General features: G+C 41.8%; 2 long non-coding RNA genes across 2 annotated transcripts; both read left to right on the top strand.

Annotated features, from left to right (window-relative positions):
- Positions 1 to 4,118: 4,118 nt before the first annotated feature.
- Positions 4,119 to 7,287, top strand: LOC310714699. Its single transcript, XR_014529987.1, has 2 exons — positions 4,119 to 4,259; positions 5,697 to 7,287. It is a non-coding gene; the product is annotated as an uncharacterized lncRNA (long non-coding RNA).
- Positions 7,288 to 14,954: 7,667 nt separating this feature from the next.
- LOC310714686 lies at positions 14,955 to 21,233 on the top strand. Its single transcript, XR_014529972.1, has 2 exons — positions 14,955 to 15,429; positions 18,329 to 21,233. It is a non-coding gene; the product is annotated as an uncharacterized lncRNA (long non-coding RNA).
- Positions 21,234 to 24,562: the final 3,329 nt, after the last annotated feature.

Raw genomic sequence — 24,562 nt, 5'->3', positions numbered from 1 at the left:
TATGCTACCGAAGAGATGTAAAGTAGGAGAGATAATAAAAAGTCTTTAGGTAAATACATTTCAGAGTCTTTTAAATTACAATTGCAATAATCATAATAGCCCAGTAGGTGGAGAAAACAAGCCTAGTTTGTACTCCTGTAGGGCACAAGTCAATGAATCAAAAACTGCACATGCTCACAATATTCCCTATTTCTGTTAAGCACAAGTGCAAACCCCAAAAGGAAAATGCATTAATAATAAGAAAGTCTAATTAAAAAATCAGTATAAAACTTGCTCCTGCCATCCTTTTTATTGGAACAGTTTCATTTCTGCCTGTTACACAGCTGCTTATATGCACCAGAAGGATCTCTGGTTAGAAAAGGATGGCAAATATCAAAATCGCTTTGAGAAATGGTTCAATAAGACACACCGGATGGCTCAAATCAGTGAGCCAAGCAACACAGCTAGGAGCAGTGGGATAAAGGATGCCAGAAGGATCCAAGGTACTTAATCTAGAAAGAGAAAAGTGGTGAGAGAGAGGGGGGAAGGCACAAGGAAGAGGTGGGAAGATGCTTTATACAACATCGGCCCATTAGCCCATCTTGCTCAGAGCTTTCTAAATTGACTAACAGTGACTCTCTAGGGCAAGCTTCCTCAACCTCGGCCCTCCAGATGTTTTTGGCCTACAACTCCCATGACCCCTAGCTAGCAGGACCAGTGGTCAGGGATGATGGGAACTGTAGTCTCAAAACATCTGGCGGGCTGAGGTTGAGGAAGCCTGCTCCAGGGTTTCAGACAGGGGTCTATCCCAGCCCCAATGGGACATGCCAGGGAGAGGTGAATGAGTTTTAAGATGCACTGTAAAAAGGGGGGGGGATGCAGTTAGATCATGTTCTTTACTCTGTTTTCAACACTTTACAGGAGACCCTTTGACATACTTTTCTTGTGGACAAATCTGTTAAGGAGTTAAATCTTAATTAAGCACATAGAGAACTCTTAGCTCATCATCTGCCTAAAATCTGGTTGTTGAGTTGGGGGGTGCCTGTGAATGGACATGCTATCAACTCAGTACTCAGTAAAAGTGTTAGCGCTCTCCAGAGTAAATAACACTTTATGAAGGTTCTTTCAGTTGCAGAATGAAACTTCTCCATTTTGTCACTGGTGCTTCATATTACATTAGCTCAAGCCACATTTCTTAGAAATGGTGCCGCTGTTAGTATTCCAGCTGTCCAAAGGAGAGGAAATGCCGCCAATCCCATGGACTCGAAGGCACAGAGCGCCGACTTGGAAAGTTGTTTGCTTTCTGTTAGCTGTTTTAATATAACAGAGTTATTGCTTTAATATTGGTATATATCTCAGCTCCTACCATTCTTTCATTATATTACTTCTCTAACAAGTATACATTCTCTGATATTATCCACAGGCAATTGCGTAGTTTATCTGACAGTAAAACCCTTACTTTTGATATGCTCAAGTTCATCCATCGCCAGCCTGGTGCCTTCTGTATGTTTTTGGGCTTTAGTCTTTTTATTTGGTGGTTAGAAATAATTGAAGAGCTGATAGCATCAAATATTAGCATTGCTTCTTAATTTGTTTCCTTTAAAATCAATGACAGAACTGTCAAATTCAGCATCAAGAACACAAAGTGTAAATTGGGCCCAATGAAATGTCTACTGAAATGTGACCATTACTATTTAGGAGAGGTAGAAGTTAATTGTGCATGGTAGACAGTGGCGTAGCGTGGGGGGTGCCAGGGGTGCCGGCCGCACCGGGCACAACTTCGGGGGGGGGGCGCGCTCGCTGCCTCCGGAGTCGCCGAAGAGCCTCGGGCGCAGGCTGTAGCGGAGCCGCATGTCTCCCGGCGCCCGGCTGAAGGCGCCCGGCAGGCAGCCCCTCCTCACAGCCCCGCCTCCGCCGGAGCTGCTGCAGCTGCTGGGCCATTGCATTTTCCTCGCCTCTCTGCCCCCTCCTCCTCCGGGCAAGCGGCGTCGTTTGGGCAGCAGCGCCAGCGGCAACTCGCAGGTTAGGGGGTAGGGGGGGCGCAAATTACGTGCCTTGCCCCGGGTTAGGGGGCGCAAATTACTTGCGTTGCCCCGGGTGCTGACAACTCATGCTACGCCGCTGATGGTAGAAACACATACCTTTTAAAATATGGGTAAGAAACAGCTCGCTCAAAGCTGCCAGTAAGATTTAATTTTAAGCTGAAGCAACATACCAAGTTGAACGCACTTATTTCAGATGTTTAGTTTGTTTTTTCTTTGGGAATCCGATGTATGAGTACCAAATGTTTACAAAGTGTCCTTTGTGCACAGTGTAATCTATACGTGTCCACATCATTTATTAATCCATGCATATTTTGAATGCAGGAAGCAAAACCTTGTGGCAAACTGTGCTATATAATCCTAAGCGTATTTATTCAGAAGTAAGTCTTCCTGAGTGTGATGTGTTTGGGATTTCAGCCTTAATTTTTAAATGACCTGAGCAAAGGCGTACAAGCTGCCTCTTCCAAAGCTAGCAAGAGAGATTTGGTAGTCAACCAGTAGAGTGTGCTCTGTGAATAAGCAAGCAGAAGTCATGCTGTGCAAAAGCCAGCCTTGGAAGTTTCATGATGTTTAAAGACTGGAGAGAAGAGATTGCAGGGTGAGCCAACATATATGCTGCCAACACTTGCCTGTATGGATTTTATGCCTTTGGCTGCTGCTGATGGGCATGGTTCTGCATATTTTGCTTTTATTTGTGTTAAACTGATGTGAGGAGGTTTTTGGAAAGTGTAAAACAAACCTGCCTGTATAGTTCAATTTATTGAAATTAAATTTCTCTGTCCTTATGGGCTGCTATGGCTGTAGCTACAGGAAAACACGACGCTGATTTAAACAGAGATAGATCATTATTCCATCCAGCACAGTATTTTTTACACTGACTGCCGTCCAGCATTTGAGAGAGGGGTGTTCCATAGTCCTTCCTGGAGATGCTGGGAATTGAACTTGGAACATTTTGCATGGTGTGTGTCTGGGTGTGGGTGGGTGGGTGGGTGGGTGTGTTGCTCCGGAGCTACAACAGCCCTTTCTTGGTCGATGCAATGGTGCAGAGCTGTGAAATGATCTTGTCAGCATACACTTTTCTTCTAGTTCTAACAAGGTAGCTTAGCAGAATAAACACCAACATGTCAAAATACAACTCTTTTTCACAGAAATATTAGCTAATGATGCAAGTGTTCAACTGTGAGAGAAAAGTGAAATTAGCTTCAGATTAGAACAGGGCCTGAAACGACTTGTTCAAGACAGTTTCATGGTAATCTAGGTCAAAACATCATTCTCGTTGAGATGAAATTTTGTCTGAGATTTAAATTAAGTGCACAGTCCTGTATTTGGAAGAGCCATTTTAGAATTAGAGGTTTTGTCATTTTGTGTTTTTTTTTTAATTTTGTCTTTCTTTTATAACTATTATACAGGTGACTTTTAGAGCTATTGACTAAATGCATGTTTGCATTAATAACTGCAAGCAATATGATGTCTCCAAGGCATTCATTATAAGGAATAGGGACTACATAAACTCAGAGACTTCACTTTTATCTTTAACGTTTCCTATGTGATGGGAAGGGCTCTCAGCATTGCACTTACTGCCCCTTCCTTCCTCGATTCCACCTCATTGCTCATCTACCCTGGGAGGAAAATGTGGGACCCACTTGCTTCAGCAGATAGGGAAAGAGGGTGAGTAACAAGACACTGAAGGAATAGACAGGAGGTGGAGTTCCTGCCACCACATCTGTATGTGAAAAGCTAATGACAGAGGCCATTCAAAATGTGATGTAGACTCTCATAAGGAGGGCATTTGCAAGATGAGACTGAAGCAATGGCAGTGTGAGAGAAACTTGTTTACAGATTCAATGTAGGATTAAGACAAGATCTGTATGAGAGCTAAGGATGGGTGAATCTATCAATTTTGATTTCTCTCAGTTCCTCGTTTTCAATATTAAGTTCTGCCCATGTTGTGGCCTCTTGGTGAATAGGAGGCTCTGCTGATCTTGCCCCATCCTTGCCCCAGATGTAGATCTTTATTCCACCTTTGTTCCTGGCGTAGATCTTCATTCCCTCCCTTCTTCCCTAGTAGGAGAGCACTATTTTGTGGTTGGCCTCAGGTGCCAAAATGTCTTGGGCTGGTCCTGGCTGTGAATTACTATTATTTACAACCTAGTCAGTGACTTGCTTTGGCTTGCAGATCAGGGAGAGTCTCAGACAAAGGAGGAGAACCTGGTGGCAGAAAGTTCTTAACCAGAAGGGGTGAGTGAACAGAATGGGACATTTTGTTTGACCAGATCTTCCTTCCCCACATGGCACAGGACCCAGGATGCAGCTGGGGGTGCCATTACACCTCCATGCCTGAAAAAGGGCCTGAATCATACTTAGCAGGAACCAGCAGAAGAATGACTAGGCAGCTGCTACAGGTCCACCAACACTTGAGCACTCACCTGCCTCCACATTTTAGCTCAAATGTATTGAGCAGTTGCAGTATCCTGGTAGGAAGTCACCATTTTGACATTCTTCTATGCACCAAATTGACAGTGTGTCAGGGAATATTGGGGATGTCAAAATGGTGGATGATATGCAGACACCTGTTGCAGACCACAGCGGTGCTGCTGCTACTGAATGATACTTTGCAGGACCTTCCCCTCCAACAAGTCCTGAACTTCAGTAGGAAAGAGTATGGCTATCAAGCTGTCCCTGCATGCAGCTATCTCTCCCTTATTTGCAGGTAACCAATCAGACTCAGGAAGACTCAGGGAACCAATCAGGCTCGGTAGTTTATTCTTGTCACAAACAGTGGAGCATAAATTTAAATTTCATTGTGGCTCTCTAGCAATTTCCCTCCCATTACAATGAACAATGTCCTTGGGACTCTAATCCAGCCCTTAGCAATTAATATTGAGCTATCAAATTATCAATGCATTTAACTTGTCAGTTTGATTCTCTGTGGTTTCCTAATATGAGCCAAAACATCTTCACAAAGTTAAGGGACTTAAACCAAGCAGTCATACAGTAGAAGAGTTCCGTGCTTTTATTATTAATAGTGAATTATTGATAGATCGCTGTAGGCAGCACACAATTCTGTATTTAGCAGGAAAGATATGCCAAGCAAGTTACTGGTCCCTGCTGTCCCAAAGGGAGCGAGCTAAGAGGGGAGAACAATGCTCTAAAGCACAGTGCAGAAATAATGGAATAGGGAGGCATCATTATAAAAGACAAAGTAGTTTTGTGGAAGATGGATGGGTATCAGAAAGGTCTTTAGGGAGATGACAGGATTGTCTTTGGTTATATTTTCCTTTGAGGTCAGTTGTAGTTCATGATGCCGATATAGAAAAAGATGGCATTTGTGCCTGCAAAGCAATACTTGCAGTGCCATCATATAGATGTCTACTCAATAGTAAGCCCCATTGGGTGGGATGCAACATCATGCTAAGGCAAATGTTCAATCAGTGCAAGAATTTCTGCTTCCCTAATGCAACAATCTCCCCTCTCCCCCCACTTCTCATAATAAAATCCCGCAGAGAGGATTGGGGGGGCACAGAGGGAGGACTCACTGTGCTGGCTCCCGCTAGTTGAGTCTGGCCCATTGAGTTTAAAGGGTCTTACAGAATGGTTGAAACTGCATTGTCATGACCTGTGTGAGTAATATAGGATTAACTAACCACATATCTCAACACAATTGTCATGGGCCAGGAGTCAGGTTTGCCTGCTGAACAGCAGCCTGAAGGGGGAGAAGGTGGACTGACTCCATCTGCAGCTGATCAGACTTCAGGGACACAGAGGAGAAGGTACTGAGGAGAACCAGCTGGCTCTGGCCTTCTTAACCAGAGCTCTCAGCAGCAGTCAGACACTGGAAACAATGCCTGTGGTTCCCAGCCATACCTTGCTGCTTCCTGCTCAACATCTGGACCCTTGGCTCAGTGATCATCTGGATTCCCTAATCTGTGGACTGTCTGACTTTGTGTATGGATTCTGCTCTCAGGCAAGTGTTCCTTGGAGACTCCTAGCCCCTGCTTGCTTGGCAACAGGACTCGGACAGGGTATGACAACAATGAACAATCACACCTTCTGAATCCTGCAGTTACTTTTAAAGGAACAGGAACATGGCAGGCCATTGTTTTAGTCAGTTGATTACGTAAAGCAAAGAGTTCAGTATCTTCCATCAGACCCAAAGAGCACACAGGATCAATACTTTGGGGAGGGACCACAAGTCAGTGGTAGAGTATATGCTTTGCATATACAATATCTTATATTCTGCCTTTGGCATAAAATGAGCAAGTAGCAGGTGATGAAGATATGTACCTTGCACTTTTGCAAACTATACTTGGCTCACTTTTGTGTAACTACAACCTTTCCTCACACATCTGGAACTGAGGAACATTTTTCCAGAAAAAATGTACTCTAAAATGAAGGAAATCTCACTTGGCTGTTAAATCTTCCCCTTTCCCTATACATTTCAGCAATGTAGTTTGTTAAGCTTGCACACACTGCCAGCTGTAAGTCTGCCAACGTGCTGTACATTAAAAGGTTAAACTGAATGCTACAAAGCCAGCATTAAGAATGAGATTAAGAGTGCAGACCTAAGCAGCAACTGCAAGAGGCTGACCTCTCATTCAGAATGATTACCGGTTGTTGCTGTTTTACACAGGGAGGGCAAACCGGCAATATAGGCAGTAGGTTGACTTTAAATTTAGCATTTGATTCCTATTTCCTATGACATCAGTTAAATAACATGTCAAGGAAAATTACACATGGGAAACTAAATCCTGCTTTTCTCCTCATCACACAAATAAACCTACTGAGATGTGTTCAGATCCAAAACACAACAGTGTAAAACCAAAAAAGCCTACCAAAACCAGGAGGGTTATTCCTTATTTGCCCCTGTGTGAACCCAGTCTAGGAATAATTCTGGCTTCATTGTGATTCTGTTGGTGAAAAAGAAAAAGATCTGATCAAGAAATCACTGGGTCAGTTTAGTATTACTAGAAACATGGAGCTTCTGCCAACACTGGAGCTTAATCTACAACTTGTGGTAGGGCTGGATGAATCTGTTACAGTTTCTCATTTTACCAACCTTAAATTCTGTTCACTCCATTTCCACTTCAATGAGCTGTTTTCGCTTTGAAGAGGTCCACATGAAAATTTCCATACACATTTTGTCCCACTACATGCATTTTTATATTTAATTTTACCTAATGCCTGCATTTTGTAATCATTTCCCCACAATGTAATGTAGTTTTGTACATTATTTTCACTAATATAGTCATTTTTTGTGCATCACAAAGTTTGGAGGTGTGCGAGTTTTGAAGGATAGCTGTATTTCACTGCACTTATTGGTTTGGCAAATTCAGATTAGGTGAGGTCACGTTAAAATATAAACTGAATGGATTGCCCGCCCCCAATCCTTAATTTAAGAAGATAATTTTCTACCTCTTGAAGAGGAGGTGGAAAACTTTGCCTTTTGAACATTATATTCCTTACAACCACTAGATAATGCAATACAATTTTACTTTAATTAGGGGTTTTACCTAGGACACTACTTCCAGATTAATCTATGACTTTGCTAATATAAAGACTGCCATGGTCTCTGTGGCACAATGGGTCAATGCATCTGGCTGTTACCCAGAAGAGTGGTGGTTTGAGCAAACACAATAATGGCTGTGGGCAGGATTCTTGGGTTGCAGGCAGAGATGGATTTAGGGAAGTGCAACCAGTTTGGTTGAACTGGGTGCAGAGCCTTGGGGGTGTCATTGGGGACATCACAACTCTGATTTAGAATGGAGCATGAGAGGTGGAGGGGCACCAAATTATGGCCTTGCACAGAGCGCTGCTGAAATTTGAGACCCCAAGGTCCAGTGCTGTTGCAGGGGGTTGGACAAGATGGCCCATGGGGTCCTTTCCAACTCTAAAATTCTAAGTTTTTGCTTAATTTATCACTTTAAAAATATGTCAATGGGATTTTAAAATGGAGCTTCTACTGCAAAGAGGGTGGGGGGACCAACCAATAAATATGGACTGGGAAATAAGAAAGACATTGTTTACTTACAAAACTAGGAGAAGAGGTCTTAGCCAGAATCAAGCTGGCTAACAGCAAATTGTGATCTAGTTGATGTAATAAAATCAGACAAGTTAAAGCCAGCCTTCAAGTAAAAGACACACTATTTTTCTGAGACAAATCTATACTTTTGACCAGCATCTGGTTTTATCAGCAAACTGTATATAAAAAAAGTTCATTGTTAGGATTTACCAGCTTTGAACTAGCAGCACTAGACTTAGTGCCCATTATGATGGATTTGGTGTCCATTACTGCTATCATATAATTTCTTGGAAGCAGGTCTGCAGAAAACTCTGTCCTTTCCTCATGCCCCTTCTGTGCTCTTTGGCTTTTTTGATCCTGTATTGTCTACAATACCTTCATGTCCTCCTTGAACTGTTTCCTGAGCAGCAGGATCACCTTGTACTTGTGGCTCCCTTTTCTCTGTTTCTCAGAACTCTGCTGCTTTCTTGGCTGCCTAATTCTGCCCGTATTTTTTCTGCCTTTCCTGCTTAGACTCAAGGCAGCAATGTAGAATGTTGTCTGAAGTGAGTCAGAACTTGGCTTGGCAATATGTGGGATCATGGAGTGATTTTAATTAGACATTGCATTTAACTCATATGTTATAGTGTCACTTTCAAAGCTGTCTCTGAATATTCATTTTTAGAAGGCAAAGGCCTAGTTGTGTTGCTGATATCGTTGTCTCTGATAATGGACTTATCAGATAAGAGCTTTGATATTCATTGCCAGTCAGGAGAGCCCTACTCTGGCAGGCCTGGGGCCTAGCTTGGCACAGGCAGACAAAGAATCTAGGTCTGAAATAGGGCATGTGAACTAAGACATAGCCATGAATGGGCTCGAGGTCAGACAAACAGGGATTGGCAGGCCAGAGGCAGGAGATACTGGGAGAATTTGTGCAGTCTGTCAGACCAAACTAAAACAAGGCCTATTGGGGTCAGCTGATGATGTCAGGTGGTGGGATCAGCACTCAGGCCAGTACCACAGCCTGGAGGATGCCCTTGCCCTATGGAACCTGATCTGACGACGAGGGCCTGCCCAAGGCATTTTTACACCTCAGGCAGACTCCAAAATGGTGCTCCGCTCCCTGCCAGTGAAGAAAGGTTAAGGGAAGCTCTATATCAAGAACAAGAAGAGAAAGAAAGATTGAGATAGATATTTGCTGCCTGGTAGATCCTGCTGCCTAAGGCAGTTGCCCTGCCTTGCTTCTTGGTTGGGCTGGCCCTGAATAAAGATCTGCATCAGGATCTGCTGCCCCTGTGGATTCTGCTGCCTGAGGTGGTCACCTAACCTTGCCTCATGGGTGAGCTGGTCCTGCAACTACTGCAATCACAAGATTGGTTGATGCAGGAGGCAAAACATGGAAGAACGGCAGCTAGAGTCCTTGGTTCAAGATGCCCCCTTGGTGCCATATATCCTCAGTTGTTCCAGCATCTATTGTGTGCACATTTGTTTCCATGGCTGCAATGTACTCATGTCCAAGGCATTGGTGCCCACCACTGCAAAACCACATCCACACACGTGTGTTCAGTGAAAGCTCTGAATACTGCTGGGACGTCTGAAGAGGTCCAAGCTCTCTTCTTAAAGAATCAAAGTCTCCCCCCACAGAGCAACCTACCACTAGCTGCCCTTTTTTATAAATGTTACTCATCAGTACCTTTGAATAATAATAATAATAATAATAATAATAATAATAATAATAATAATAATAATAATAATTTATTTATACCCCGCCCATCTGGCTGGGCCTCCCCAGCCACTCTGGGCGGCTTCCATGAAAACCAAAAATACAGTAAAATATCACACGTTAAAAACTTCCCTGAAGGATTTGAATCTTAAAAGGCAGGATAGTGATGATAATCTAGACAACATAATAGACTGGATGGAAAAGCAAACGCTTGCACAATCCTGATTTTGTGTTTGTCTAAGATTCTGCTGCTTTAGGCTGCTATCGTATACACACCTACATTGAAACAAGTTCATTTGAACTTAGCGGCGCTGACGTCTGAGTAGACACATACAGGATTGCACTGCATGATGTAGTGGTTAGTGTGCTGGAAGACCAAGAATCGTACCCCCACTCAGCCATGAAGCTCACTGGCTGTCCTTGGGCCACTTACAACACCTTATCCTAACCTACCCCTCAGGGTTGTTGTGAGGATAAAATAGGGGGGAAGGCAGGGCACCTCAAACTCTTTAGAGGAAAGGTGAGAGATAATGGGAATGGGAATGGTAATGAAAAATAAATGATACTTTGATTAAAAATCAGATATTACAGTTTTGAATCCCCTTTTTATTTTTTTTGAGCTTTTGAATTGCCTTTTTATTTTCTTAAGCATTGTTAGCAATTGTTGCACTTACAGAGGTTAGGTACACTGAACAAATATTAAGAGTTTCAAGCGCTGCTTCTTTTCCATCACCGGGAGCAATTTTATAAAGAAGCTGTAGATTTCGGTGGCCTATGTTTCTATTTATGACTACCCTGGGTGGTAAAATATTCTATAAAATTATAAATTTGGTGGGTCTTGTGGTCCCACATCTTATTAGACTGTCAAAATGAATAGTTACATCCATTCTTGATATAACAACACACATAATTACAAGGTATAAAACTTGGGCTGAAGCATATAAAGGAAATAAGCTGGAATAGGTTGCATAAGATGAGTCAGGAGGGTACAGTGTCCTCACAATAAGGGATTTCATATTTCAAGAAATGGATACTGGTGGTTGAAAGCAAATTCCCTTTCAGAAAATAAATGTGTTCAGGGTACAGAAATGTTTGACGGCATCTATCATTGCCAACAAGTTACGCTTGCGTTGTTCGTTGTTTGAGGTAAAGAAGAAAAGGAAGCAAAGTGAGAATAACCTGACTTTACCCAAAAATTATTCAAGGAGGCTATCACAATAGGCCTGTTTCAATGGGGTTTAGTAAATAACATTTTCAGTCTGGTAGGTGAATTTTTATAGTAAATATAAAAATATTACAGAACTGGAAAAATGGATATCTTGAGGAAGTATGATACGCTAAATCTAGAGAGCCATTATATCTTGCACCACAGGCCCATTTAATGAACAATCTTCGCTATGATTTCAATTCCATTTCTTGTTTTTTTTATCAGGGGAGAGATTGAGTGCAAATATAGTTCCAGCTACTGGTTCTTGGGGCCACAGGTATTTGTGTGCCAAGGCCTGTAGTTAATAAACATACCAACACAAGTGTTTCGGATTATGGACTAAAACAGGCCACAAGTTTATTAGTTACAGATGTGAGCAGTTTGGCTTAGGCATTGGGTGAAACCAGGCTATATCTTGACTCCAGCCCGTCTGCAGGGAGTTGAACTAAGAGTAAACCACAAGAAGGGGGAGCCCTATGACTTACATCAAATAGGGGCACCCCAAGGGGTCCCCATTGGGGTAGTGGCATGGCCCTAGTCAATGCCTAGGCTTCAGACAGAATCCACACCCCTGGATCCCTTTAACAGGATACCCTTATCGAGGAGGGGCAGGCGGAGGCTACAACCTCCCCTCCCTTAAACAAAGGGTTACCCAATGCCTTACTTTACAAAGTTGTGACGATTGCTACAAGGTAGGCAAAAACCAAATGGCATTTAGTACCAATTTGCCAAGTGGAAAAATTCCTACCCGACCCCAACAAGGCGGCCGATGTTTGTCCACAGCAAGGTCATGTCAAACCAAAGCTTAAAAAGAGGGTGTGTGGGCAGGGAGATCTGGCATAGAGATGAGAGTGGGAAGCCCCTGGCCGTGCCGTGGTTCAAATTACCCATGGCCATACACCCCACTGGCATGGATTGGCCGGGCAGGGGTGACGCAGCCAGGGCTGGCACAGAGGGTGTATGAATCTTTCCCCCGCTAGCTGGATCACTGTGAGAGCCTGGATGCCCTGCTGTAATGCCACCCATCCCGGAAGGTGAGCGGACTTGTTATGGATATGACATATCATTAAAATAGTTCTGTATCATAACTTGTACTATCTGTTTCCCTAGGCAAGGTGAACCTTTTACTCTTAAATGCTGTACAAACACCCAAGAACCACACCCACACACACTGCTGTCAATGAATCTAGAAAGAAAGAGTCCAAATGTGATCATTTCAAAAGTTCTTAGCTGAGATACCGAGGGAGCAATTTGCTGGGAATCACTGTTGTAAAGTTCCTGCTACAGTGATGGAAATCACACAAGAAAATGGAAGATAAGGCTATCAGTGGCTGTTAACCCTAATGGATATGTTCCACCTCCACTGTGAGAGACAGTGTTGCTGAAAACAATGCAAGGGGAGAGCGCTGTTGCACTCAGGTCCTGTTTACATGCTTCCCATAGATCTCTCTTTGGCCACTGTGAGAACAGGATGCTATTCTAGACGGACAATTGACCTGATCCAGCAGGTTCATTTTCCAGGCCAATGGTTCTCACTTTTTTCTTTGGGTCACGTTTTTAGAATAAAAATTTGCTCTCCCCTTACCAAATATTTTCTTGATAAGAGATACATTGGAAAGCAAAAAGAAACATCTCCTAGCAGTGCTTGATTCATAACATTTTTGTATTCTATTTCCACTTTTATATTAGCACACTTCCCTTAAAATATGTTGTTTTTGTAAACATTGGTTGGTGAGCTGCAAAATTGCAAAATTCGGATAAGTGTGAATTTTGAAAGAGGGCCATATTTCAGTTCACATATTCTTTCGGAAAGTGTGACTTTGATTGATTCACCTTTAAATAAAACCTGAAATGAATTTCTCACCCACCCTTTTTAGGGAGCATGTCCCTTTGAATAAAGCAGGACAAGGACAGGAGGGTTGGGCTGGATGATCCTTCGGGTTTTTTCCAACTCCACAATTCTATGATTCTATGAAATGCACAAACACATGCACACACCCCTTTAGAATTGCTAAAATGTTCTGTCTCTGATGCTAAAGCAAGAGGCAACATGACTAGTAATGAATAAAGCATTTTGAAATTGAAAACAATAGAACTATTTCCCATTCTTGAATATGGGTCATGAAAAGTTGAACAGATGAAATCCTTAAGCGCAGCAGAAAGTTGTCTTTTTCTTAAATGACAAATTGCTTTGCAGCAGCAAATATTCCACAAAGTGATTCTGATGCCCATATCATATAAAATATGTGATTAGTTTTATGATGGTTTGACTTGATTTTATTGCGTTCCCTAAGGAAACCTATAATAAAATTTTAGCATGGTTCTTGCAGGGTGAACAATGGAGCTAGATAATGGAGTTATGTCAGGACTGAATAATTTTAGCTTTGTCTGTGTATAGGCAAAGCATCCTTCCTTTTCTGCCATGAAATGTCACCAACCTTCTAACTCAAAATTGATTTTTTAAAATGAAATTAAAAACAGGATTCTAGTGGTATCCTTACCATCAGCTATTCTAGAGGTGACTTGCTTCTGGGCACATTGGTGGGCTCTAGAGATAGGGCCTTCTTGCTAAAGGCCCCATATCTCTAGAACTCCCTCTAGGGGATAGGAATGGCATTATCCATACTGGGTTTTAAAGTGGCCTTGAACTGCTTTTTAACTGAGATACCGGGTTGAATTTTTCGTCTATTTGATGTTGTGTGTGGTTCTAACTTGTTTTTTTCAGTTGTTTAATTAGTTTTATACAAGTGCTCTGCTGGATTGTAAAATGTTTTAAGTGGTGGTTTTAAATTATTGTGTATTGCGGAAATGGGATATGCTGGTTTAATATTTTATCTTTTGTATTGTAAGCATCATGGGAGGGTTTTGCCTTAAAAGGCAGCACGGAAATTTTTAAAACAAAACAAAAACACAGTAAAATAAATTACAGAACTGCTCTTATGTCGACACTGGCACAGTTTCAGTGATACATATGCATAAGAACTGACGGCTTATGTTGTGACTTTGGGATCTACTTACCCAAAAGACACCTAAGGACATTGGTGAGCACCCCCCTGCTTCACATTTTGGGCAGAAATGGCAAGTAGGCCCTTATACCCAGTGGCATTTCTCCTGTTTTGAAACTTAAATTCCTTCAGGGATCAAACAAAGCCTGAGCTAGAGTGCCACCAGCACAGGTTTTTTTTTTTTTTAAAAAAGGAAATATATATATTGAAACAAAATCCTGATGCGTTTCGGAAGCTCCTCCACCCACCTTTCCATTAAGGAGACTGTTATTCTGCCTACATGGCAGCAAATACTCCACTTAGTAAGTCAACATGGGCTCTTAGAATTGTACTCTACTGCTGCATTTTTTTGTGTTGGTGTGGGCTTTATGTAATTTATAAAGATTTGTGGATGGCATATAAATAGGCAAAATGAATAAAATACATAACAGAGTGTTGGCAGTTCAGCAAGTACTGAATGCTACAAGGCTTGTACGAGAAGCTCTGTGGATCAAGCACTAGCTCCAGGGCTGAGGATCTGAAGAGCCGTTCCTGTGATCTCATAGCCTGGAAAGGCAAACGATGCTGGTGGCCTAATCTGGTGCTCATGATGTAAAGACTTGCAGGCCTGCTGGTTTCCATCATTCTCCGGAAGAAACCTGACTCTTCCCAACCCTTTGCCTGCATCTTCTTTCTTCTGGCCAGCCGTTCTTCACCTGTCCTGGACTCCCTGCCTTCAACTAGCCTCCTGTCTGCCCTGGAGCGGCCATATGTCCTGTTCTACAGAGAATGGTCCTCTCTTCTTTTTGAAGGGCTGTGCTATGGGTCCAAGTCCAGCTTAAAGATAAAGAACCAGAAGGAGCGAGGAAGCGCCTTGAAGCTGCTCACCAACGGTTAGCACCTGAATAGCAGGCTAAACAGCCACACAGGTTACTTTGTCACAGTCTCCCTCACTCTGGTGAGAGGTATGGTATTTCTCTTTAAAATATAGTAATTATTTCCTAAATATAAATTAGTATATGCAAATCTGGACCCCCCTCTTGTGCCCCGTTTTTGGCCATGCCTAAGTGGCCATCCTCATCTGCCATTTTCTGCCTGGGTGTTTTACAATTTGTCTCAGCTGATTCCAGAGGCAAAGAAAGAGGATAAATTGGGCCGGCATCACGACACCTTCCAAGGCTCTGCATCCGTGCAGGGGACCCAGTGCTGCTCTCCTGACCCATGTAGTCCTCCTACTTTTTCTTTTTTGCCATTGCCACCTGTTCATCTACTGTCTCCAATCATGCAAATTTGACAGGAGCAAATAGGAGCATCCCCTCTCATTTCCCTTTAACATGCTCACCTCAGGTGCTGTGTGTGTATTGGTCCAGGGAGAAGGTGATTGTAATGAGAGTAGTGGAATCTTGTAGACTCAGAGGAAGAGGGAGCACCTCAAAGAGGAAAGCTCACAGGGCATCTTGTCCAAGGGCATGGAATTCTTACTGCAGCTCTCACTGGTAAGGGAGAAGACCTCATACCTAATAGTAGAGTTCCTGATGGCTTTTAATCCAGCTTTGTTTAAAATTTTTAACAACTTATTGGCACCATGCTTCCACTTCTCAGAATACATTTTGCCATTACTTTTCAGTCATCTGAAGCCTTGTTTGCATGACACACCATTGGCATGCTGAAACTGTATGTATATATATATATATATAGTGTGTGTGGGGGGGGGGGTGGATCTTGGTTTAAGGCTAAGCATTTGGATGATGATTTTTTTAGAAAGAGATCTTTTCCAGACATATGATCATGCAATTCTGGTAATACCCAAATATATAACCATGACAAATATGGGCTTAGCACGCCAGTATCTATCTATCTATCTATCTATCTATCTATCTATCTATCTATCTATCTATCATCTATCTATTTAAAAAAGCTTGCAACCTGATAAGGTGTCATTTGGCAAAACTGAACTTTCATTGCATGGGTTTGTGTCAGTAAGTACACTGTTCATTTCCCCCCCTAGCCTGGCTTATATTCTTCAGTTTTATATCTTGCTGGAAATAGAAAACTGTCAGTTGCATGCTTCAATAGTCCTATGGCAGTACAACCTAGAACTGAAATGTGTACACGCAGAAAGAGTAAGAGGCAGTGTTGGATGAATGCAGACTAACTGGTTGAACGGATGTGAACTTTGAAGTTCTCATTACAGTGGTGTGAGACAAAAGCTTGAGTCTGAATCTTTTTCTTTTTCTGGTTTTCTAGAAAAAACAACAGCCCCTTAACTTTACTGTCTTAAGGTTATTAGCTATTCCTCCAGGGTATGAAGCTTGTTTTCTAATAGAAAACAGTCAGATATTTTATAGGCAGCTGGAGCCAGAAATGTGGAAGGGACATAATTAGCTGGATTCTTCTACACTAATTTTAGTTTTGCACCAATGTGATTCCACTTGACATCACCAAATACAGTAAAGCCACGCCTGGTTTATACTGTTCGCTATGAGAACACAATCAGCCCCAGGATTATCATGGCTGATCAAGCCAGTGAACCAATGTGCTTCTGAAATGCTGAATAAGTGACAGTTGACAAAGAGACAATGCTGTGAGCTTTACTATGTAGGCTGGCACGAGGGCTTGTACTGCTGTTATGAAAGTAGCAAAAAGTGTCAGGTCGTGTTGACCTTGGGTTTTCATAGCATCATGGGGACCTGCAGCCCTTCCTTGAGGCTCCTGCATGTTTACAGGTTTCATGGAGGCCTGATTGATGGATGGATGGATGGATGGATGGATGGATGGATGCATTCAGTGGTGGGTATACATTTTGGTGGCCCTGAAGCTTGAACTGTTATGGGGACCCCTTTGCAATCAGCAATGGTTATCTTCTTCAATAGGGTTGTTACATGACACATCATCATCATTTTTTATCATTATCATTTATCATTTTTATCATTATCATTTATTATTATCATTTATTATTTTTTTTAAAAAGATTAACTACTACATCTCAGAATAAAATTGCTGTACTGGGTTATCTCACATATCAAAGTGACTGGTGCAAATAAATATTTCCTATGTCATATAGTTTTCAGGTTATTTGGGTGGGGATGTTAATTAGGGAAATGCTATATGTATGCATGGATAAAGTTGCTTCTGGGCCCCTTCCAGAATTAGGGGCCCTGAATTTGTGCTTCATTGTTTCATAGCAGATCCACCCTGGTTGCATTTATTTCTTAACCATTTCTCCAAGGAGCTCAAGGTGGCATATAAGGTTCCCCCTCTCCTCATTTAATCCCCACAACTACCTTATGAAGTAGGTTAGGTTGAGAGGCAGTAACCGGCCCAAGGTCACCCAGTGAAATTCCTGCTCTTCTCCCCCATTCATACCTTGGTCCACACACTATCCCTACTACAAGACCAACATACTTAAGATTCATTTTTTGAAAATGCCATTGGGAACTTTTCTGTGCATTGTTAAAGCATAACCTCTGTTCCATTAGTACACCGTTTTTCGGGGTTGCGCTAGGCACAGACTTGCATTCGAACAAGGCTTACTCATAGTAGACCTGCTGAAATTACTGGACCTAGAGTTATAGAATCATAAGAGTTGGAAGGTACCTTCAAGAGTCACCTGGTCCAACCCCCTGGAGTGCAGGAATCTCAATTGGCCATGGCCATTAACTTTAATGGGTCTACTTTGAGTAGGACTAGTAAGGAATAACTCCCTGTATTTTTTTTGAAAAACCTGTTACTAGAAATTTGGGGGAGATGTAGGTTGGCATAGTAGCATGAAGCAGGGATAAGTAGACATTAGTCCCAGAGCTAATTATCAGTGTTGAAGATCAGCTTTGGAATATATGAAGGAGCAGAAAATGATAGCAATTTGAAGCATATACAGAGTGCATGGCTTACTTATACTACAGAATAGCCACAATAACACCGCTCCATTACAATTACACCTGAAACTGAGGATAGGTCTTTGGAGCCAGTCTTTGATTCAATTGCCAATCAAAGTGTCATTCAGCTTCAACCTGCAGCTGTTGCTGGTTGTTAAACTCCTGCTCCCCCCCCCCATGAATATTTATGCAGAATATTTACCCAAAGCATTAGCAGCCTAAAGTGCTAACATTAGGACTTTTGGAACCTGGAAATGGTTTTTAAAATCAATGCTTACAGGTAACATCAAAGGGTATGTAGTTTTGTAAAATCTTAGTATGTTGGCTACCAATCAACTTTTGACCTTGTTACTAAAGAAATAAGGACACTGGAGAACTTAAAATAAAGTTAATGCAAATAGCCGTTGCTACTCTCCCAACTCCCAATGGAACAATCACACTAGAGGACTTTCCAATTACCCTGTGACCCTCAACTTGACTATTCTTTGGTCATTTAAAGCCTCTTTTTTTGCTTTCCCAGGGGAAACTAAAGTGCTAGCGGCATTGTTGCAGAATCCATTTTCCAGTATGCTAGATATTGCTGAGGCTCATACTATAATGGCTGTTTTAGCTAAGCGGCATCTTCAATCAGACAATGCATCAGCAGAGGTGGACGATGGAAAATAAAAGAGCAAGCAAAGATTGCAACCGCTGTGGTGCAGGACACAAATGGACACATTAGGGGTGTTTTAGCTAGAAGTCACATCAAGTTGAAATCTTTAGATGCTTAGAGAACAAGACCAGTGTCATACAAGATAAATGACTCTGTTAAGACTGAGCCCCATCTCAGAATCAGCAGTATGCTTCACTACTAATCTTCCACTACTCCAAAAGACCCCTGATTTCAGGCACAGTGAGACACATAGAACCCATTTAATGTAAGAGAAGGGAGAAGCATCTTTTCCATCCATCCACTCATCCATTCATCTTTTTATTCATATTCATTCATATTCATACTTTGGTGTTTTATTCATCAAAGGACCAAGAACTAAAGCAAATTTAAATGTTTGACAATTTCCCTGATTGTTGCATGCCCATTTGCTGATCAGTCCCGCTGCTGAGTCTATTGAGACAAGTCTTCATCTGCTAAGACTGGTAGACAGTTATCAGACCATGGCAGTGCATACAATGAAAAACCCTTTCTGCCAGTTTGGAATGTTGCACCTACACACTTTTGGGTAGTCATTACTTGGATAGTGGATTTGCATGTGTGGAAGTGTTTCTCACTTGTTGGTTCAACACTGAAATTTTGCTATACTTCTTGATGTTACACTATGCTTTTTATGTTCTGCATTACTTGCAGATTTCCAGGATACATTTGAATGTGAGCAATACTGTCCAACATGTGGAAGCTAATGGCTTTTGCAGGTTTAATGCATTCTGTAATGTGATAATAACAAACATTAAGTGGAGGATGTTGATTGTTATGTAAAAACTAACAATGTTATTGAAATGTGAGACCTCAAACTGGGCATATTTGTACTATGTAGAATAGTTATTGCTAATGCAACCCAAAATAACGTTTTCTTTGCTTTGCTTTTCTCTCTCTTGCAATAAGAAGTGCACGATACATATTCCATGTCCTGAGTGTTGTATAATGAATAGCATTAGAAAATTACTTTTAGCTGTCTGTTTCTTAAGGGGGGGGGGGATCCCTTCATCTCTGCAGCGCTACCAGATGCATATTTTATTTATACTCAGTGATTTTAGACTTAAAATGTTAGAATCTGTAATACACGGTAAGACAACATTTTCCCAAGATAGCACCACTGAAATTAACATGTATGGCCAGTGCTGAATTTTAGCTCATGTCTGGAATCAAGTAATGCTGTCTACTGGACTATTTGTAAATTATATTTAGGTAACTAACAGAGCAATCCTACACATTAGCTACACCAAGGTGGCAGGAGAGTGGAGGTGGAGGGAGACACTGACACTGCATCAAGGGAATGACTACCATATCCTATGCTTGCTCAGCATGAGAGGGAAGGGGGAAATCATACAACCAACAAAAAATGGCAGGTACCCCCCCCCAGCATCCCTGGAAAAACTGCCAGTGCCCACCAACAAGGGCCTGTACCAGCTGTGACATGCCCCTCCTACATGGATTGAGCCAATGAAGTCACAGTGGTGAGAACATGCCCCCAGCACACTCCCTTCACCACAACATAGGCAGTGATGTCACCATGCCCAGTCTCCCAGTTAATCAAACCCAGTGGCACAATCGGCAACAGCCCCACTTCTACATGTTCTCAGGCATCCCTTCAGGCAAGGGTTCAAATTTCCTTGTGCCGCTCACAAGCACTGATCTGAAGCACAATGCACGATGGCAAGCATACCTATCATATGCAGGGAGCTGGAAAAACAACCCACATTATCCTTGGGAGAAGGGTTCAAGGTCAACACACCACAGCAAGAGGAGAATAAAATATATAACATTTACTATTAAGAGACCCTGAGCCGACAGCCAGTTAGTGGCCAAACAAAACAAAACAAAACCAAAAAACACAGAAGGGGGCCAGCCTAGCTCCCATGAAATCTGGGAGCAGCCACTGAAAAGCCCCTCTCTTTTGTCTTCACTCAATGTACCTTTGAAGGCAGTGGGACAGACAGGTGTTCTCAAAGCCTGGGCAGGCTCATAGAGGGAGATAATCCTTCAAATAGCCAGGGGTTCAAGTCATATAGGGCTTTATGGGTAATGACCAACACTTTTGAATTGTGTGTGAAATGGGGGTGTTGTAACAAGGAGTTTCTGTCCGCCCTGTAACTGAATTAATTTTTTTGGAAAAGTGTGAATTTTTGAGAATGGCTCTATTTCAGTTCATGTGTTGTTTCGGAAAAGACAAATTAGGTGGGTTAGTTTTAAAATGTGAACTGAATCTTATTTTGTCCCCATCGCTACCAGCTGTCTTCTCTACCACCCCATCCAACAGGCCAAGAACTCAGAGAACCAGGCTGTATCCTTCTCCCCCCTGCTGAGTTCTCCATGATGAGTACTGAAAGGGGAAAGTAGGGACATTGACAATCAACATTATATTTCTGCCTTGCTGAATTAGGGATAGTGCCAGGGCAGTATTAAAGCAGAAGATGATCCCATTGTTCCCTCAAAAATAATAATCTGGTTGTGGACTGAAAGAGCCCATCTGATACACCAAGAACTGTCAGCGGTGACATCTTTTTAGAAGTCAGATTTTGTGCCACTGTCTTCATTGTTTCATAGCTTCAGCTTATTTTACTTCCATTTACATTTTTAGAATTAGAAATTTTATGCAAACACTGAGAAGATGGATAATCTTGTTATGGAATTTAATATCTGTAAAACATTAAGGAATAACAAATGCTTTTAAAAAGAAGTGTTAAAAGCAAATAAAGTTTAGACTGGAAAATGTGATTTTTGTGTGACAAGACATCTGCAGCACTGTGATATGCGTATTACTCTGCCATTCCTCCACAAAGCAGAAATGCATTTTTTTGTGTTTGTGCCAAACTCAGGTTTTTATCTAAGTTGCTTGAAAAGGCTTCAGCAAATACTTTATTTAAAAATAAAAAAGAAATGGCTGAAAGATATTTTGAGGTGTTACAGTGTGCATCAAATTTGGAAGACTGTTGTCTGATAAAGGGATGAACTGAAAAGGCTGTAATGTGCTTCAAAACTCCAAGGAAGGCTTTATAGATGCCCTTCCTTTGAATCTGTAAGCAAAAACAAGCAAACTAAACTGCAGGAGGGTATGTGTGCATGTGAAATCTGACTTTCTTGCATACTTAGAACCACAGCAGAACCTCTGTTCTCTGAAGTCCGCTCATTCAAATTCCTGACTAATCAGATTTGTTGTTTCCTGACACTCCTGTCCCATGCGCAGATAGGCATGGTCTCACTCCTAGCCTTCAGATTTGGTTGTTGACAGGTAAGCAGCCCTGCCCACCTATAAAAGTTCTCCACCCCTTCTGCAAGGCATGGTTTAAAAATGTGAATATACTAAAGCTGAGTCTCTTCAGTATCTGCTTGGAAGACAACCTGGGAACTCTATGCATGCTTCCCCCTGATGGGAGAGCGGCAGGAGACATTAAGTAAATTAAGATCCATGTCATTATAGTCATTTGTTGATAATATACCTAGTTGTTTTTCAACTTCTGATTATCTAAATGGTCTTGGACATAAAAGAAGTAAAAAATATTAATAATATAATAATAACAACAGTAGTTATCACATGCAATATTTCAGTAATCCATACAATAGCACTGTAAGGTTGGGCAGTATTATTCATACATTGCAGGGTGGAGAGCTATTTTATGTGTCTGGAATCCCAGAGTGGAGAAAGCAGCTCCAGGCAATTTGAAGTGGGAAAAGAGGTGACAGAGAAAGGGTTAAGCTACCCTACAGTGCCATTTCTCAGCTCAAAACTCCCCCTCCTGAAAACTGCCATTAGTACTTCAATTCATGTGCTTTGGTGTAACATCTAATTAGGCCGCAAGATAACAGTGGCTTGCCTAATGCCATTTAATGAATTTGGGGCATTGACAGGTCAGGGATCCCACTTTCAGCCACCAGCTCTCAATTGTACTTTATTACACTGTATTTGGTTGATGGAACTTGAAAGAATGCATGTACATTTAGAACCAATTCAAGTTTTAAGGGGGTGGGGGTGGGTCACACAGTGACTTTAATACTTCATTTTCAAATGGTTAGATATTTGTAAGACAGAATCTTCAGTTTTTCTTTTCAGATAAACGGAAAAGTTGGATAAAATACTAGATTTCAAGTGTTTCAAAAGAAACACCTGAAAATGTTTCTTTTGCATGGGGAACTGTCTTTGTGATTCCCCCCCCCCCCCAGTTCTCTATTCTAAATTGACACTAATGAGGATATTTCGTTCAATTAGAACGAAGGATCAAGATTCAGAATGAAGTAGGGAAAGATATGCAGTTGTGTTTGTTTCTTCCAACAGTTAATGCCGTATTGCCACATTTCAGATAACCCATTTTAAGGGGTATAAAGTTCAGCATGATGATGTGGCAGAAGTTCTACACATACTAGAAGGAAGATGCAACAGAGGCCTGCAGAAAGGCTGCTATCTATGTTTGACATAGATGTCCTTAGCAGGCTCAATAATTGAAGGGCCTTCTGTCAGATCCAATGACAGCCAGTTCTCCAGAATATCTCAGTTCACTTCAGAGGCTATCTGTTGTTTCTTCAGCACACACGGGATGAATGTGACAGGATTCACTTTGCCGACCACAGGGATTGACCGAGAGAAAAAACAAATAGGCTGAGCACAGCAGGAATATTCACAGTGACAAAACTGTGAGTACGGCTGTTGAATCCAAGTACCAGATCAATTAAGGAATATCAATGTGGAGAATGAACATATAAACGTTAGAAAGTAGATATGTATGGCCTATTTCTGTTTATGGTGATAATAATTTGTTTCTTTTAATATATGAAAAGCCAAAATTACCCCATCTATTACATTATCCTATCTTTCTGTAATAAGCAGTGCTCCAAAAGCGGTGAACTTCCTGAGATCAAACAATAGTTGGCCAATAACCAAGTTGTTTGGGAATGACTCTATTTCCCCCTGCAACAGATAGGTGTATGTATACGGGTGGCGTGGGTGGACAGATTAGAGCAGGCAAGAAGAAAACAGCTAGCTGATCATCTTCAGGATCTGAAGAACAGGGCTAAATTGTACAAAGGATTGTACATACTTAGAGATAGAAAAACTGGGTCCTAATCTATGACTGGAAACACTAACCATAGAGTGCTTGGTGTTCATAGGTGGGTAAGAAAGTATTTTCTACTTAAAAGTGAGGGAGGTAGTGAAGTTGTCTAACATAAATAAATGTAAAAATGAAGTTGAATACACACACACACACACACACACACACACACACACACACTTCATGTGATAATCTGGCTCAATGCTCCATCACCTTTCATGAGGAAAAAAATTCTTCTCCCAGCTGTGAAACTGTAAGACACAATTTTACAGACTCAATTTACACAATAATCATGACTGACTGAACTAGAACATTGTTAGGGGGAAAGTTTCTTTCATGTTGAGATTTTCACACGGAGGAACTATGGAAATCAGTAGAATGAATCACACTGTTGAGTCCAGGGCTAAATCCCTCTCTCTGAAAAATCCACTCTGGTTTGCCAGATTGCACCACCGTCTCCTTCTCCCTCTTACTAGATATTTATGTGTGAACTATTTGATAAAGGTGGGTCTGTTTGATGGTTTTGAGTCTCTCCCCCACCCCAGTTATTGCAGCTTCACCAGAAATGAAGCGGGGAATTTTGAAATCCAGGAACCATCCTGACAGCTCCCATAGCCTCATCCCCTTGAGGAATCCAAAAGGCTGTGTGACCTTGGACCAACACCACCTGAATGAACCTATTATGCAATGAGTGAAAACAACCACTGGGGTTTTTGCTAATGGTCAGCCCTAGTTTTGTCCCTCTGGGGTTTCTGTAGAGGCTTTTTAAAAGTGCATCAGCAACAGCCATAACAAAACTCCATTCTGCTACTCAATAAAGACTGTTCCTGTTACCAACTGCCTGAATCCTGTGTTTCCATGATGCTACACTAGACTACCTAACAGGGATCAATCCCTCCCTCCCCAAGCTTACAACATTGGTAAATACCACTCCGGCAGCAAACATCGTTGCTCCGACTGTGAAAAAGTACAAGAGATACATTCCCCTCCGTTGTTG

Source organism: Podarcis liolepis (assembly GCF_965112155.1).
Source record: "Podarcis liolepis genome assembly, chromosome: 9".
Classification (NCBI taxonomy): domain Eukaryota; kingdom Metazoa; phylum Chordata; class Lepidosauria; order Squamata; family Lacertidae; genus Podarcis; species Podarcis liolepis.
The sequence above is the reverse complement of the archived record's forward strand: the minus strand, read 5'-3'. Positions and strand labels throughout refer to the sequence as shown.